This window comes from Drosophila virilis, chromosome 2 (genome assembly GCF_030788295.1).
Source record: "Drosophila virilis strain 15010-1051.87 chromosome 2, Dvir_AGI_RSII-ME, whole genome shotgun sequence".
In the NCBI taxonomy this organism is placed as follows: Eukaryota; Metazoa; Arthropoda; class Insecta; order Diptera; family Drosophilidae; genus Drosophila; species Drosophila virilis.
This window is the reverse complement of record NC_091544.1, coordinates 17,070,575-17,090,056: the sequence shown is the minus strand read 5'-3', so window position 1 is coordinate 17,090,056 and position 19,482 is coordinate 17,070,575. Positions and strand designations below refer to the sequence as shown.

The 19,482-nt window shown below is 38.8% G+C and overlaps 1 protein-coding gene across 3 annotated transcripts in view; it reads right to left on the bottom strand.

Annotated features, from left to right (window-relative positions):
* Positions 1–19,482, bottom strand: part of InR (Insulin-like receptor) — a 47,902-nt gene that overhangs the window by 19,703 nt on the left and 8,717 nt on the right. For all 3 annotated transcript variants that reach the window (XM_002053503.4, XM_070207718.1, XM_070207719.1), the window contains exon 2: positions 16,988–17,685. The gene's annotated coding sequence lies outside the window, so the exon portion shown is untranslated. The remainder of the gene's footprint in view (positions 1–16,987; positions 17,686–19,482) is intronic.

Below are 19,482 nucleotides of genomic sequence, written 5' to 3'. Positions count from 1 at the left end.
GCTTGTGCTTATCAATACACTGTCATGCCAACTTCCTTTTCCGCATTCCACACCAATGCCAGGTGTATTTGGATGTAGGTATTATGGTCTAGACATCTAACCCTATATTAAACACACTGCCGTAGGCGTGGGTAAACTTCCTGTCTGGACTAAATGCGTCAACTTGCACTTTGGTGTCGATAAAAAGAATAATGAAAACATTTATAAACCATATATGTACATATATATATGTTTATGTGTGTATATAATGTATACATATATATACATATGTTTGTATGTATGTGTATGGTGTTCTCAGTCAAATAATAGAAATGACTTTGGCGCAATCTAGCGCCTGTTTATATTTACCAACGACAAATATTTTGTAGTATACTTGTTCTACTACGGTTACGGGTTTGTTTACAAGTTGGACAGTCAGGCTACGAGCGAGTGTGATGTTTTATGGGCAATATATAAACACACATATACATATATATATATATATGTTATTTCCTGTTGTTTTTCTGAAAGTTTTTGACGAGGCAGTTGACCCCTTCATGCCTGCGGTTGCTATAAAATAAAGTGAAATAATTCCAAGAAATGCCTCAACAAGTACCAAAAATCGACTAAAGCTACACAATTCAGGCTCAAGGTAAAAAGAGAAAACAAACAGAGCGGGAGCGAGAAGGGAGAGAGAGAGAGAGAGACACACAATACACTTATTGTTAGATAACATCGACTATTGCAAATTGTGTAGCCCCCTTGTTGGGCATCCTGGGCCCCATTTGATTTGATTGATTTGATACGGAATCCAGTTATATCAGCCTTACATATGTATACATATTAGTCTGGCTAGTCAGCGTCTATAGTTTATGCTTGGGCAGGTATTTATAAATATATGTGCACACGTATATAAATACCCATTGGCTGTAAATAATCTAGGCAACGATTTAGTTTTTTAACTGGAATTTTGCACATGCTGTATTTGATTTGGGATTTCCTAACAAAATTACTTGACACTGCAATCGTATAGCTATATCATGTGTATAAAAGTTGTTTACTTGCCATGGATTTAGCTAGAATTAAGTTTCATATATAGTTATCGGTACAAATGTTTGTATAATCTGTACGAAGAATACGGACACATTCAATGTAAAAATATCTAAAGCCGCCTTGAAAATCACGTAGAAGGGCGATAACTTAAGAGGTTGAATGCGAACGAGTGAATGGATTAACAAGTGAAAGAGACATTTAGAGAGCAAGAGAGATGGTACCAGCAGCAAATTAGATATAGAGAGAGCGTGAGAGAGAGAGAGAAAAACCTAAGAGACATGCTCTATTTGCATATAAAATTGTATCAATTATTAATTCACGTATTAAATAAAAACACCTACTCAAAATTGTATAAAAATCAAAGATATAATTTATAGACAATTTCATTTAAATTGTTGTTATATGCCGATCACCAACCAATATAAACTGACATTATTTGTATTCAATTAATTGTTCGTAAATTCAAAATCCGACTTAAACCCCAATCAAAGCAACCAGTCTACACCTTAGAATTGAGACTTTATTTAAAGTGCAAATTCTCCACACATTGTAACTCTCCACGGCAAAGTTGTCGCAGCAGCCAGAAGCCGCTGCTATTGCTGCTTCAGTCGCTTGCTCAGCTGACGCCGCCGCTGTCTCAGCTGACGTCGCTGTCTCTGCTGACGTCGCTGTCTTTCAGTTGGCGCCGCTGTTGAGGCTGTTTGCGGATCTCACAAAGCGGAAATAACGTAATTTCAAAACAGCATTTTTTGTCGACCAGTTTTTGTCTTTGTGCTTTTTTAATACTTTTTTTAATACCTTGAACCCATTAAAAATGGGTAAAAAGGTTACACGGATTTTATACAAATAAGAAAGGTAACACAGCATCTATCCCATAACCCCATTATAATAAATATATTCTCGATCGTTATATGAACTACAAAAATGTTTGAGGTTGGTTATTGATGTCTATAAAACGTGTTAAATACTCACAAATGCACACACACACACACATGAGCACGTAACGGCCACAAAGATTTCGAATTACTCAATGAACAAGCCAATTGCCCCGTTAGCTCTACACACAAGCTACCGGCCCAGGGCTGCTGAGCAGCGATCCGGCTCCATTGCATGTCGTGCGTGTGTTCGCCTCTCTTTATCGTGCTCTCTCGCTCGCACTAGCGCTTTGCCGCTTCGATACACGCTTCTTTTTTTTTCTCAATTGCACTATGTGTGAGTGAATGAATGCAGCGAGTACAGCGTAAACAGCAAAAGGCAAGCGCAAGTTCGAGCAGCGCTCGTGGTTGTTGTTGTTATTGTTGTAACTGTGAATCAAGTGAATGAAATTCAGCGCGTATTTTGAATGACATTTTCAAGTGTACGTGTGTGCGTGTGTGTGTGTGTGTGTGAGTGCTTGTGGAATGCAAGTGTGTAAATAAAAATTGTCAAGATTCATAGCAAAAGCAACAACAACTTTTATATACATACGTATGTATGTATGCATATACATATAGAGTTTGCCTGGACGTCAATGCGCTGATTTTGATAACAAGTTGAGCCCCGGAGAACAGTGGAGAGAGTTTTATTCTGGTATGTGTGCTAGCACACAAGTATTTATTTATTTAATTATTATTTATGACTAGCTTTTCAGTACGCTAGCATGTGCGAGCGAGTTAGCTAAGTTGCCCAATTTGTGCCCCGTTGCTGCAGCCGACGTCAGCGTCTAAGTTGCCAGTCTCTTGCCTATGCAATTTCATAGGCGTCTCGGATGTGTGTGTATATGTGTCTGTGTGTGTGTGTGCTGTTTATTTGATTTCATATTTCGAATTTATCAATGAAATTGTAGTTTACACCCACACACACACACACACAGACGCGCCGTTGAGTAGGGTAAATTAAAGTGATTGAGTTTCATTCACAGGCCACAGTTCTATATTTTAAAGCATAAAGTAAGTGCACACATACAAACATACATATGCACACACATGCATGCATACATGTTTACTTAACCCCACTTATACGAAATGAATTATTATTGCCATACGACTTATGCTCTGTGTATTTCCCCATACCCAACGTTGTTGTTATTGTTGTATTTGTGGTAGATATGCATGTTTACGCATTTAGATAAGCGGGTCTTTATACCCTTGCGGAGGGTATTATGATTTTAGTAGGAAGGAGAAGCCATAAAGTGATCAGTATCAATAGCCGATTCGATATAGCCTTATCCCTCTATGTGTTTCTATATGTTGTACATGTTTCGGAACCGGCTGGATCGGACCACTTTATCATATAGCTGCTATAGAAGCGATCGATCGAAAATAAGTTGCTTGTAGAAAAACCTTTTGTTTTTTATTCAGATAAGTTAACCATACTCGACATACCCTGTGCTTTTTAGATACGTCTGCAAGGGTATCAAATCTTTGGTGTGCCGAAGATAGCCGTTCTCTCTTGTTTTCGGTTCACTTCAGTTCTGCTTTGTGCTATGCGCTTATCAGAGTTTGCTACACCCCCTACGCTTTAACCGCTATAATTTAACACGCTTATTGGTTTAGGCTTTAGTGTGAGTGCGAGTGCGCGTGTGTATGTGTGTGTATGTGTGTTTGTGGGGGCTTTGCTTTTGATTGGCTTTGCGTTTTGTGAATGAAAACTTAAGTCAAACAAAATGGCGAACATTTTAAGCGCTGTCAAAGATATTTATTAATGAGCTGCAGCTTTTTGCCTACAAACCGTGTTGGTCGACTGCGAGTTACCCTGTAATCAGCTGAAAGACATCAAAGCCTAAAATTATGCTAATAAATACTAACTCAAAAATTATAAGACTTTGTTTACCGTATATAAGAAACACAAGTATACATAGTTGTTCTTTACAATATACATTGTATACTGGTAACTAATATATATGTGTTACTGTATAGGCTGATTCCAATCGAACCACAGGCTGATAATAAATTGTTACAACAATTGTACCTGTACCTAACAAAGTGTCATGCCTTTAGTAAAATCACATTAACCTATTTGTAAAACAAAGTCTAAGCTAACAACATGATTGTGAACTTATGTAATAATTAAATACTTGTTTTTGTTTTACATTTAATAAGTTACAAGGTTGTATTCTTAATCTGCCGAATGCATGATTATCTGCTCTCAATATATATATATACATATGTACTAAAATATTGGGAAGGGAAGTAGTTAAAATATTTTTGCTTTTAAGAAATTAATATTCGTTGATTTTGCTTACGCCGCGAATTTAACGATTATTCGTAGTCAAATAAAACAGGTTGAGCGTATGCTGATCTGCAGCGGGAACAGAGACTTTTGAGTCCTGCAACGCTTTCTGCTCCACCACTTTAAGGAATCGGAATGAACACAATTCACAAAATCCATATACACGTTTCAACTTTGGAAACAGAGTACAAATATTGAGATGTGCTTACAGACTAGAGATGGGAGCGGGCCGGGTTTTTACACTACGGCCTAGCACGGATATAAAACTAAGTTTTCAAGCACGCACAAAAGATATACCTGTTCACATTGATTCTACTGTAGCCTGACTTCAGCGATCGTGCTCTTCGTCGTGTCACGTTGAAAAACACGGCCCATGCCCATCTCTATTTCAGAGTGAACAGCTTTAAAATGCGTGCAAGCAAACTTTCCGAAAGCTCTTTTATCTCTTCACATTTCACTGTGCATGTTCAACTAACTCATTTGCTAAGATTAATCTTCAGATGAATTTCTACTTTCAGCTGGTGTCATAGATATTAGGTAATTTTTCAATTCAATAAAATCTTTGCTTATCAGTAAGAAAAATGGAAATATATAAACATATAGTACATACAAAGAGACACTCATGCTCTCTCACTCACACACACACACACACACACACACACAGAGTGTATGTAAAAGCTTTTTCGCTTGCCGCGCTCCCGCAGAGCTTTCCAGTCCGTCTCACTTGTCAAATTTGACATTTGCTGTTGAACTGTTCATAAAATAGGCGCCAGACAGATTGGTTTTTGGGATTGGAGGAGGGTGCGGGGGGGTTTGTGCGTGGGGTGGTCAGAGCATGGGGCCACACAAAGCGAGACGCAAAAGTTGCTTCATTTGTTTTGTTTTCTTGTTATGATTTATTAAACATTAAATTTGCTTTAATGAATTAATTTGATTTAACACACACACACACACACACACATGCCCCAAATATAGCGTGCCAGTGTGTATGTATTTGAATTTGTATTTGCTTTTTGTAAGCGCCACTTGAAAGGCGCCAAAGAGGCGCACCGCACAACGCAATTGTCTGAGCGAGACGCAAATGTGTAGAACAAAATGCACAAAGGCAAATAACAGCAATAACAATAACGACAAGTGCAGCAGCAAAAATTACAACAACAAACAACAACAGCAGCAGCGAACAGCAGCGCGCTGTGTCTAGTGGCAGCAACACGAGCCGCAGCAGGCAACGAGCATAAAATAAAACGCAATACATTTTTACAAACGGCGGAAAAATACATAACAACAACAACAGCAGCAGCAGCAACAACAACAAAGGCGTCGTCGCTGTGGCAAAGTTAAAATAGTTGTTAAGCTATTAAGTTCCGCTTAAATTGTTTTCACATTTGCCTTGTCCGCTCTAATGCTACACACACAAACACTCACACTTACGCAAAAGTCAGCAGCAATAGCAACAAAATCAGCAACAGCAACAACAACAACAACAAAAAGAACCTAATCAAGAGCCAAAACGCCGCAAATAAAGCAATAAACAAGACACAATATTGTTTTTTTTTTTTTCCTCCCAAAGACATAAGGAAATAAGAGCAGCCGTAACAGCAGCTTGATAGCTGCTGTCCGAATTCTCTCTCTCTCTCTCTCTCTTAGTTTGTGTTTCGAGCACACACACACACACACACACACCGGTAAATAAACAGAAAACGAAAAAAAAATACATATCGAGGCAGACAAACGGACGCAAGTTGAATGAACATGCACAACAACAACAACACGTTTGGAGGTGCGTCCTCATCCTAGAATGAGCTAGAAGGAGTGAACATGTGGAAGAAAACAACAGAGAGAGAGAGAGAGAGAGAGAGACCGTGAGCATGGGAAAATACCTCAGCTAATTCGCAGACAGTTGTTCAATATTTTAATTTTTGAATTAATTATTTACTAGAAAGACACATATACATATATGTGTTGCATAAAAGCTTTAAAATTAGTTGTTCATTTACAGCGCCTGATTATTGTTGTGATTTTCACAATCTGCTAAAATTGTCGATCTTTATACTCACTCACACACACATACACACAAAGAGCCGAAAGGAACGCCAACGTGCTTCATAATGCTCAAGTTTTCTGAGCGAGATACGAGCACTCGTTTGTGTGTGTGTGTGTATGTGTGTGTGTGTGAAGTTGAGAGCAAACTGTGAGTTGGCCGCTCTTGCCGCTCTCTATCGGAATGTGAGCACCGCTTTTACTCAATCGCTGAAGCTGTGGATTTTGTTTTTGCTGGATTACCTTTCACACTCAGACATACATACATACATACATACGTATGTATATTTGACACTGTTACTCTCTTAATTTGCTCTGTTATGTTTTTATGTGTGCGCTCTTGTGCTACACCAATATTAGTATTACAATTAATGCATTACAATTACAAACTGACATTTATGGTAATTTGCTTTTCAATCTGCGAGCTTCGTAGCGAGACGTAGAAATAGAAATAAATTAGACAACCAATGGGCGACTGAAAAAAATCAACAATAACAACAAGACGGCGTTACAACAACAATATATAGTATAGCAGGCAACAGCAATAAAAATAGAAATAAAACGAGCGCGAGCAATATCAACGACGACATCAAATGTCGCGGAGGAGGCAGAAAACTTAAACAATAACATTGAAAAAGAAAAAAGAAAAAAACAAAATGGTAACATCGCAAATATATATACATATATACGAGCGTATACCCTAACTGAAGTTTTAACAAGTCACTCAATTTACGCCTCGTAATTCACAAGGATGTTTCTCTTATAACCTTAGACTCTTAACTAGGCATTGTGTTTTTCTCTCGCGCTGCCTGTTGATCTAGCAATAACAACACAAATAACTCTCTCTCTCTCTCTCTTTCACGCATTCACTCTTTCTCCATGCAATTAATTGTGCAGAAATCTGCAAAACGGCTGCCGCTGCACGCACAACACAACAGCAATAATATTTAACCACTGCAACAACAGTAAATCCTGTGTGGAGCGCGTGTCCAAGTCCCACATTAACAGTTGTTGCTACAAATCAGCTTAGGTTAGGGCGCGACGGTCACAAGATGATGACGCCGCCTCTGTCTAGCGCCCAATGCACACCCTTCAGTGCTTACTTGCCCTCGCGATCCATCACGCCCCTCTATCATTGTTTTTTTTTTTTTTGCTTTCAGTCTGCTGTTCATTGTTGGCTGCACGACGAACGTGGTATAAAAATAAAACAAGAAGATCAGCAGACATCGAGAGACGTCGACGCTGGCGTCGCTGTCTCAGCTGCCAGCGACGACAGCTGAGGCGCAAGATTTACATCGATCACACATTTTATGTCACATGAAGAGCCGCAGCAGCAGCAGCAGCAGCAAAACCAACAACAACAACAGTAATAATAATAATACCGTTGTGGCGAGACAGTTGGGTGACACAGACAGCGACTGCGACAGGCTGCGAGGCCATTAGATGATCGTCGCCGTCTAAATTTAAATGTCTGTGCGTTTAAGTTGCAAGGTAAAAATAAATCTACATAAGTAAAACGTAAACGTAAACAACTACAACAACAACAACAACAACAACAAAATACAAAAAATAAATAAAAATAAAGAATTCAATTAAAACAGAAAAAAACTATTTAAAAAAAAAAAAAAAAAAAACGGCAAAAACAAATAAGAACCGTTTTCTTTGTAATGCCAGATCACAAGATCGTTGCGATTGTCGATCTAATTTCTGTTATTTTCGGGGGTTGTGCGTGCCGTGACAGCGGCAAGGGTTGCCCGACTATCAAAACACTTAACTCAATGGAGGGGCGGGTTAATTTTTTTATTTTTTATTAATATGTAAAACAGTCAGACAACAACAACAACAACAACAACAATCAGAAACAGAGAGAGAATTCGCTCTGATGGGCGCCATTTTGAATATAGAGCAGACGAAGTCGCGAGGGTCTGTCAATCTATAGAAAGTTAAGTTAAGCCAAGATTCTTCATGGGAAAGTTAAAACAATATGTGAAAATAATCAAATTCTATAACTGATCGATTGCTTTTTTAGAAGTATTTCAATTTTGTATATCTCAAGTCTATTCACAGGATGTGTCTGCCTTTCTATATTGCATTATGCTATATACTACAGCTTCGTAGATATGTAGCTAAATCAGCTGTTATGATTAAAATTTGTAGAAAATATTTCAAGAACCATCTCAACAAAGCTTTTAAGATTTAAACACGTAATTCTGTTCAGTAAATATATAACAAAGCTAAATTAAATCTAATATCTATCTATGAATTTATGTTCATATTTTGTTCTTATGTACCTACACCAAAATGTGAAAAATTGATGGAAAATGGTTTTAGTAGACACTCCAATCAAAATTCGCACTGATCGATAAACTTGTGTATGGTTGATATGCTTCTACTCTAAACGTCACAAGGTACCGTATTTGCTTCGCCTTACTATTCGATTCTCATAAATTCATTTAAGCCAGGTTTTCAGTCTTTGATTACAAATGATATTGATTTGTAACAAAATCAACAATAAGCATGGAAACTGCCTTTCACACACTTTTCTCTATTAGGTTTTTTTTATTTTTTCATTCTTAAGAACTTTTGCTTGTCTCAAGGGGTCTTTTTATTTATTATACATATATATATATATATATGTGCATTGTGCTCTCAGTGTCCTGCTGACCCAAAAAGCAACCCCCGCATACCCCCTCACCCCCCGCGCCCGCTCTTACAAGCTGCAACACCTGGCAACTAAATTGTGTTTCCACTTTTATATTTATAAAATGCATTCCTCGCGCGTTGCATTAAAAATAGCCACGCAGCGTTTTCTGTTCTACAGATACTATATATATACTTATATATATATATAGATATATATATACATATATATATGTATATTTGAATATATATGTGTATATATAATAAAATAAATAAGACAAGACTTGCAGCCCCTAAAACCCCGCCCGATGGTGCGTTTTCGGGGGCGCCTGCGCTTGGTTAATTTGATTTTCGTGTTGCATCTCACGATCAATTTCATACCAATGATTATAATTAAAAACATTTTGTTAGTTGCATTCGTATTGGTGCAAGGGGTGCGGGGGGAGGGGGGGGGGGTGGTGCGGGGCTGGCTGTGGGCCATAACCAGCCAGCCGCCCACTCACGCGCCGGCTAAATAGAAATAAACATTTTCGCTCGACTGCAACCGAAAACAACAAGCCTCAGTGCTGGCGTTATGTGCGAGGGTGCACGACTGGCGTATACCCTGTAAACCCTAATTGATATGCAGTTGGGTATAAATAAGAAAAGAAAACGAAAAAGCATAAGATGTTTTGTTTGCAGCTAATTGTTTCAATGACAACTAATTGATATAGTATAGACTGGCGTATACCCTGTAAATCGTAATTGTTCCCAAGACACCTACTTGATATAGTCTCTAGCTTTCTTTTATGTGTACATATACATTTATATATTGAATAAGGAAGCTATGCATATCTCTATATGAATGTTAACCTAAAATGGTTTCTCTCATTTCTTCAAATTCTGAGATCTACATTATCAACTCAGGTCTCGCCTATAGTTATTCTAACTAATCAAAATACGCTAGAGCTGGGGAATCTGCATATCATCATCTAGGCATCTGCAACTAAAATCTACATCAATCTATGTCCCATTCAGATGGGCTAAAGTATTCGCTTACAAAGACTTGGTTTGTTTGCCACTTTCGCAATATATTATCAGACCCTTTTGGACCACTTTTAATGGGTATAGACAACGACGACGTCGTCGTTCACAATGGTTGCCAGACAGTCAGTCGGCTGGGTGGGGTTGCTTGCGACGAGAGTTGGGTTGCTTGGATTTGGCTTGCTTTGTGTTGGCTCAATGCCGGCAAACAACACATCGGGTCGTCATCAAAGGCACATGAGTGTGGCGATGCACCCCCCCCCCCCCTCCCCCCCTTTCCCACCCTGCCATCCACGACAACGGTTGAGTTACAAGGCCCGAAAATTGACAACGAATTCAAACCGAATACGTATACCGTCTCGTTCCTTGTCCAAATCGTCATCTGTTCAGGCATTCAAATTGAGAATTGCATTTGCTATTGCCTCTGTTAATAGTTGATTCTATATTCTATATTCTTTATTTTTGGTCATGGACCATTTGGGGCACTTTGAGGCGTCTGTAAGAATCCCAGAACCCCGTGCACATTTGCAATTTCAACGATTAAATAGGGTATACGATACGCCAGCGAATGATGACGATGATGATGATAATGATGATGATGATGATGACGATGATGTGATTTGATTTGATGATGATGATGATGATGTTGTTGATGACGATGTGGTCTGTTGTCGAGTACCTGCATCTAAAATAGACTGTAACTTCAAGTGCCGCCAATTCCCAGACGTCAGTTTGGATGACAGACATGTGGTTCGCTTGGTATGACAACAGACAGGGGCAGCCGGAGAAAGAGAGAGAGAGAGCGAGAGAGAGGGGGTGTGTGTGTGAGAACTCTCAAAGGTGAGCAAAGGTGAGCACTGCAACATGTGGCGATTGGTAATTAGAGCTCAAAAAGATGCAATCTACGCTTAAATTATTATTTAAGAAAACATTTATGCATAGATTAAAGAAATCGAGAACTGAATAAAGTAAGAACTGCAGAACAGACAAATTTCTAATGCATTATTGATAGCAAAAAAAAAAAAAAACAGAAAAGGAAGAGCCAACGCCTCTATTAGGCGGACATTGTGTATGAAATAACTAGAAATCAGACCTTTGTTAGGCGGACACTTCTATTGAGCGTGTAAAACATACGCGATTATCGCTGTCCATCCAACGGAGTGTTCACTGTAAAGAAAATATATAACAACAATCGCAGAAAACTACATAAAAAAGCTTGTTATGAATACCATACTTTAGCTCAAAGAGCGAAAAATTATGTATATATATTTATATATATATAATTAGGAAAATGGGAAATGCTTTAATTTTTACAAAATTCGAATTCTTTTCCGTTTCCTTTTTATATCCATAATGGAAAAATGTAAATACAACAAATTATTATTAAATATTGCTTTATTCAAGCAGAGTTTTTCTTGAGTTTTATGTTTAATAATCCAGCAATATATACATATATATATATATATACTTTTTTTATTTTTTATTTTCAAGTAAGTCATAGTTAATTTAATTATTTTTTTTAATTTCTTTAATTTTCATAGGATTAAAAAAATGTCAGACAACTGAGAATTGATTTTCATTGAAAATACGTTTGCTACACTTATTCAGAAAAGTTCAAAGAATTGATGAATCGATTGGAGTTTATTTGAAAGCTTAAAGCCTGCCATTCACTGGAGCATCAAGTTAAACCATAAAGCACACACAATGTTTAACATAGAATGCAATTTACGGCCAAATAACGCGGCCATTAATCATGAATTCCACTTGACTTCATCATCCAATCATTATTATCATTCAGCCATGGACAATCCTCCTCCCAGATGCATGATGCAAAAATTGCAATATCAAATCTAAAAATGGGCACAATGACTCAAAGCTAGCGCCAGATTGTGTGGGCTATAAAAAAATATAAAAAAAAAAACAAGCCAACTAACTTTCCAAATGCCAAGCCGACACATAAACTCACACACACACACACACACACAATCACAGTGAAGCAAGACTATCATGGAAATAGAGACTCGTACAAGCCGCAATCATTATGCACAGTTTTCAATGGGCGACGCGACATTTAACTGAGAAATGCAATAAACAACATTCCAATCTAACTCTAACGTACATTCCCCCATCACGCCCCGACAGACTGGGAAACAACAACAACAACAACAGCAACAACAACAGTGCCAGTCATTATGCGCATTACCATATAATCATGCAGAGATCTCAACTATAGTCATTAGCATAGCTGTTGTTGTGTCTGACAAAACGGTTTTATTGTTAAATCTAGCGATTAAACTAACAAGAAATTAAATGAAAATGATCTGAATTGAATAACGGCTAGCATTGTAATAATCTGAGACGTTTTGCAACACTAGATAAGTATCCAACTAGTTATGAAACTAACAAGCAAATAAAAGCAACTGAACTGAATATAATAACAATTCATATCGTAACAATCTAAGGCGTTTTGCAACACTAGACACTAGTTTTTGATTTTATGTCAGAAGTAATTTAGGTTAACTCTTGACTCTTGCCTTGACTAAAAAAACAATATGTTATTCAACACTGCATTAAAAATGGGTAATATATTGTTTGTTTAAACTATGCTTCAAAAATAATTGAAGGGCTTACCAACACTGTTTAAACTTTTCAGCATAGCACAAAAAAGTTAAAATATAACTTTAAAGCTTTTTGAATTATTCCCAGCTGGAATATAGTTCAAGACGCAACACTAGAAACTCACGAAGCGTTTTCCAACACTTCAATACACTTCAATTACATAGGTGCATACAAATGCATTCATATGCTCTATTGGTTACTTAGTTAGTTATTTATATGCATAGATATCTATATTCCAATTATTTCACCATTTTGTTGCGAATTATTCTAATTTTATAGTTTGGATATATCAATAAATATATATATATTTTAGTCTAAATAAATAACTAAACCATTTTTTCTATAAGTTTCTTCACATTCCCAGTGAAAACTTGTTTTCAAGCTCAAGTTTGACAAAAGCAGAAGAAGAAAAAAAAAACTTAAATAAAAATATACGTATTTCACCCATTTGCAGAGAGACTGGGGCGACATTGTCAATGTCAATACCAAGATCGGCCGATTGCTCGCTTGGGGGTTTTACTATAGCCATCTCGCTCGCTCTCGCTAGGGCCAAGCGCTGACAAATGCGCATATGTTAAGTCTTCAGCTGCGATCTGATTGCATATGCTTAACGGTTCTTACTTGATGTGGCGCTTTAAGCATTTCGAGTCACTCGCAAGTGATTAATGGGAGAGCCGCAGCAGCAGCAGCAGCAGCAGCAGCAGCAAAAATCGACAGCTTACCTTTTCTTTTTTGTTTGTACTTTTCGTTTCTGACTTTTATGAGCAATTAAAAAACTATTATTACCCAAGCAGGCAGGCAGGCAGGCAGGCAGGCAGCTTAAAATGCAGCTGCAAGAACTATGACGTTTTAATGGGCGCCACGAGTGTGGGTCGTAAGCTGGCCTCCCTCACGCGTTCGCTCTTTCACACGCACGCACACACACGCACACATATACACACTCAATTCTCAATTTAGACGCGTCCGCTGAGTGCAACGGAGGCTGTGCGCATGCGCTTTGCTTGGAATGCGGAAATAATGTTATTTTCAGGTTGCTCGTCGTTGTTGTTGTTGTTGTTTTCCTTTTTTTTTTTTTCAACTCTAACTCAAATGCACACACTGCCAACAAGCGCGAGTAATTGCTAGCGGTGCGGGCAGGGACGGAGATCGGGGTAGGGGGCATAGAAAATGTCATTTGCGGGCAACAGCAGCAGCAGCAACAGTTGTTGCTGCAACTGGTCATGAAAACTAATTTATGACTGGTCTAAATGTCACCACATAATGTGTTTTGTGTGTGTAAGCAATGAAAATAATTAGGTAAAACACAAATTGTGACATCATTCCCGAATGTAAAACTTTAATATTCGAGTCGAAGAGAAACTGTTAAGAGCAAATTGTATTTTTTTGTATTTTACTCTCAAACGCATTCCAAACATTCCTGACGCATCCATCTTCAAAACCAGCTTACAATCCACGTTAATCACAATATCGGAATTCTTTTGAATTCTCTTTCTTTTCTGCAAAGCTCGTTTATCTCTCTCTCTCGCTCTCTCTCTTGCAGTTCACCCACTCACTTGGGCAAAGTCATTATTTGCACAGCATTACATGGCATGTCATATGCAGCACATTACAACAAAACCAACAATAACAATATCAACATCAGCGGCATAACTAACATAACTCTCGCCTGTCTGATCTCTCTCTCTCTCTCTCTCTCTCTCTCTCTCTTGTTCCCTCTCTACAAGCACAAAGCAAGCAAGTTTGGCTTAACTTTCAGACTCTCTTTCCTTCTGCCCCGCAACAGCACGATACGACGACGACTCATTCACACACCGTTCACATAACTTAAAACGTGCTTTTTACATTACACACAAACAGCATCCAGCCAGACAGACAAACAGACAGACAGACAGAGAGACAGAGAGCAAGGGCCGTGGACTGCGATGGCTGCTGCGCTGCTTAATCTTTGCATTCTTGACTGCTGAGCAACTAAGGCAACTTGGAAAAGCAACAGCAACGGCAACAACAGCAGCAACTGCTGTCTCTCGCTCTCTCTCTCTCTCTGTCTCATTCTTTTTCTCTCCACTCCTCGATGTTGGTTTTCGTCGCACAACCATCATACCCAAAAAGAGTGAGAGCTGAAAAATTTTACGGCATGTTAACTGTCTACGGTATTGAGCACATAAAGCAAACGCTGTGCGAGAGGGCGACATAGGGGAGTTGCGTGTAAATGTATGAGTGAGCATGCGACTATTTAATTGTATATGTGCGTACGCACGTACGTACGACATGCCGTAATTAATCATTGGTGGCCGTTTGGAGGCCGCTTTTCTCCCTCCCCTTAGCTATATCTTGTCCCCTAGCCGACACCAATCAAGCGAACGGACCCGCAGTTTGGTTTTTATTATTATGAATTGTGTTAATCGTTACATTATTTCTTTTTCGTTTGTTACATCATTGCTTACAAGCATAAAAAGCGACATTAATAGCCGATGTTAGCGTCGCAGTCAGCGGCAACGGCAACGGCGACAGCGACGGCGACGGCGACAGCGACAGCAGTCAGCCATCAATCACACGGACAAAACGGAAATAAATATAGGAAACATGCGCACATTTGGAGGCGCTGCCAGCGAAACGTGGTGGAATGAAAAACATTGATGAAGATAGAGGGCAGGCAGAGGTGAGGGGCTCTCTGTCTGTGCAACGGAAGTGCGTCTAATTGAGCAACTGACAGAATGCGCGCGTCTGCGGCATGTGCTAACAACAACAACGCCAAGCAATGGGCTCCCCTTAAGAAGAAGAAGAAGAAGAAGAAGATGATGATGATGAAGAAGAAGAAGCAAGCGCATGCATCGAACGCAACGAGACAGTTCGACTCGTCGTTGCCCCCATCTCAATCACAACAACGACAACAACAACAACAACAACCTCGTCTCTGAATGACAGCTAACACGTGCTGGGGAATTGAATATTTTCCGTTATGGGATTTACAGTAGAACGAAAAAAATCCCTGCCTTTTGTCTGTAGGTATTACGAGGATTCAGAATAAAAGGCTAAAAGAGCAAGCTATGTTTATAAAATAATAAGAATAATAAGTATAAAACATAATTGCAGTTTTATAAATACCCTATACACAACGTCGATTCGATAAGACTTTAGATACCCTATACTATTGATAAGGCCATGCCCGTTTCCTCGTTTACCTAAACTTTGAATTTCCATTTCATTTCAATGAAGTTATTGTTTTTTTTTGGATATCTCTCTAGCGAGACTTTAAGTAATACATATAGCGAATCTTTGGGAGAAACTTTTGAAAGCTAATCGAGTACGCTGAATATCTGATCAATTTTCATTGCATTAGCCGGCATTTCCGGGCTGTAATGGCAACTCTGGCATGGTACGATATCTAAATGTGCAATGGCAGCGCCACAAATCGCATGGCATGCCACATGCCACATGCCACATGCCACATGCCACAAGCCGCATGCCAACAGACGTCTCAAGTGTGCTCCACACACCAAGAAAAAATACCCAGACGGTGAGTATGCAATTGAGTGACTGGCGCGTTTGATTCGGCCCCTCCCACTCCCCATCAGCCACCCACCCCTCGCCTAGCCAATGTGTCAGCCAAAGTGTGGTGTGTTGGCGGGCAGGGTCTGCCCGGACCGGGGGGGGGGGGGGGGGGGGGGGGGTCCTTGCTCTAGAAAGTTTTGCTGCTGGAGCTGCAGCAGTCGCCGTTGTCGTCGCCAAGTTATTATTATTGCAGTTGCAGTTGCAGTTGTTGTTGTTGTTGCGACAGACGCGCCATTTGTTACACATTATTTAGCCGGTCGCTTTTCCCGTTTTCCGGAATTTTCTCGATATTTATTACAGCGTGAGTGTTTAGAAACTGGGCCATGCGGAAATGCCACAAAGAACGAGAGAGCGAGAGAGAAAACAACAATCTGTGAAATATCGAGGAACAAACGGAAACTAATTCTTCTCCTACTCCTTCCCATCGGCCTCATCTTCCTCATCTTCGCCCTGCTGCGCCAACAATGACGCCTATTAAACTTCCATGTTCACACGTCTCACACATTGTCAATCGAGAGAAATTCCATACGGCTGGGCGGCAACAATTAGCCGACCTAGCTATACCCTGCCGTGCAGCTAAATATCGTAAATGAAACGAAATTCATTTAATTTAAGCAAATTTCGTAGAAACATTGTTTTTTAATTAATATTAATTTAAAGCAAAAAAAAATTTTAATATATTATTATATCTCGTTTTAAAATCGTAAAAAACGGAATATATTGCCAAAACCCATAAACTCTCAATTTGATCACAAACTGTGCAGGGCACATTCGAAGATTGGAATGTCACATTAATTTGGAGCACGCGAGAAGCAAAAGAGAGCAGACTAGAAGAGTATGGAATGTGGACAGTGGAATGCAAGCAACTTACCTAGGGTGCCTCTTCGTAGTTGTTGTTGCTGTTGTTGTTGTTGATTATGTTGATGTTGGTGAGGCGAGCGAGAGAGCGGCAGCACAACAATTTATCTTATTTATTGTTATAAATTTAAAACACGTTTCGATTTTCTGGCGCGCTGCTGCTGCTGTTGCTGCTTCTTCTCCCTTTCGTTTTGCTGCACTTTCTTTTGCCTTTGGCTGTGCAGCTTTTCTGGCGAAAGCGTAGATAACAACAAAGTGTCAAAGTGCGCGAAAGAGATGGCTTTATAAAGGGCACAGATATCTGAAGAGTGGGAGAGAGCAGAGAGGTAGCAAACGCAGAGCCAGGCTTCCTTCTTTCGTTCTTTCCTTCTTTCTTTGTTAGGAACTCACAAAATGCGTCGCGCGACCCGTTTGCGAATTCGCCGCGTTTCTCAATTCGCCGCGTTTCGTCTCTTCGTTTCTCCAAACTATTTGACTAGCAATTTTATTTATTTAGGTTATCATTTTTTCATATTTATTGTTTTGTTTATTGTTGCTCTTTGCTCTCTGCGTTGCATTTGATGCTGTGGCGTTGCTGTTGTTGCAGTTGTTGTTGCAGTTGTTTCAGTTGTTGTTGTTGTCAGTTTCTCTTTCAATTTGGATTCCTTTGCAGTGTCACATTTTACACTTTTTATGATATTCCACGTGACTTTAATAATGCATTTTGCGAACCTAAAAAGGAAATAGAAATTCGTTAATTTCCAATTAGCTTAAGTACTTTTCAATACGAAAATATATTTTATAAAATAAATAAATAACAATTGGGAGTCAGGAAATCAGCAAATCGTTGGGAAGATGCCCCTTAACTAAGCCTTAAGTATCCTTTAATTTCTAATATATATATATATAGAGATGATAATCTCTATATGTTTATATACCTCCGTATAGCCTAATTAGTTAACATTTAATTACTTAAGCAACCCATAAATACAATAAATTTTAGCTTCAAAGTACAGTTGACATCGGGTTATATAAAAGTAGTGCAAATAATAAGCCCGATCGAGCCTGAAAAGCAATTCATAATTTGCTCCCCCCTTTGAAAGAAGAGAGAGCATAAATCTTTGAATGAAAAAAAAAACGCTTATCTTTCGAAATGAATCAAAATGAACATAAATGTAAAATAAAAAAGATTAACACACGATTGCCAACGTTATCACAGGAAAACAAAAAAAAAAAGTATTAAGAAAAAAATACAAAACACCAAAAAATTGCCTTAAATAGCATTTTGGCACTTACGAGCCACGCCTTTTCTAGACAAAAACAACAACAACAGCAACAAAAATGTGCAGAAATAGCAGAGTAGTTGTTGCTGCTGCCACGCCCCCTCGCCAACCACCCATCAGCAATGCAGACACAACAAAGGCAGACAAAGAGGCGCAGCAACAAAAAGAAGAAGAAAAAAGCGCAGCATACAATTCTACTACTAAAAGTCACGTGGGGTGTTGTGTGCGGCACGCGAAGCCGGGCAAAAAATTGGTGTGGGAAGTTGGCGGGGAGCAAAAACGACAGAAAGTGCATATATGTATGTATAAAGAGAAATACATACATATAAATGGGTTTCAAATAAATAAATAAATTAAATGATAATTTTTGTGTTTTTTGTTTTTTGTGTGTTGCTTGCTTTTGCCTTTAATTGGGCCCGCGGCAGACGCTGAGCAATGTTTTAAATACCAGTTTTATTTTGCTTGCAATTCGCACGATTCGTCTAAAATTTATTTTGGCCAAGACAACAAATAAACAGTCACGGGCGCAGACACATACAGACAGACAGACAGAGGGACAGAGGGACAGAGGGACGGACAGACGGACTGACAGGCGCATCGAACCGGGAGGTGCGCGTTTCGTCGCGCCAGCACTAAAAATGTGCTGCAGCAGCAGCAGACATAGGGATGAGCGCGTGCTTGATATTCTGAGCACGAGCACTCATTCAATAGTTATATTTGTTTAATTTAATTTACTTTTTATGTAGATAGACATTTATTTAATAAAATCTATGAGTTGCCATCTTGTTTGGCACTGGTTTAAAAGTTCATAAATATTTGCATATTTTTAATTCATAAATTTGTTTACTTTATTGGATATTTTTATTTAACAACGATTCGCTTATCTAGATTTGAGATTGTGAATTCAAATCAATCCGGAACACAACGTGTTGGTTTAAGATGTGATTCTAATTTGTTAAAATATAAATATTTGCTGAATAATAATAAAATAAATATTTTTGAAAGCAGCTCTGTTGGTCAATAGAAAATGCTAATCATTAAGTCGTGCATGTTCGTGTCACGCAAGAATACACAGCACGCGACCTACACTAAGGCAGCGGCAAAAGTAACACACTGTTCAACTACATGTGCACATATCACGTTTATACGACGCATCGTGTAAACCAAATTACGTTAAATTCCCATTTAAAAAAAATTAAATTCGCCATGCTTTCGCTTTAAAATGCAGCGCAAGATGACATCATGA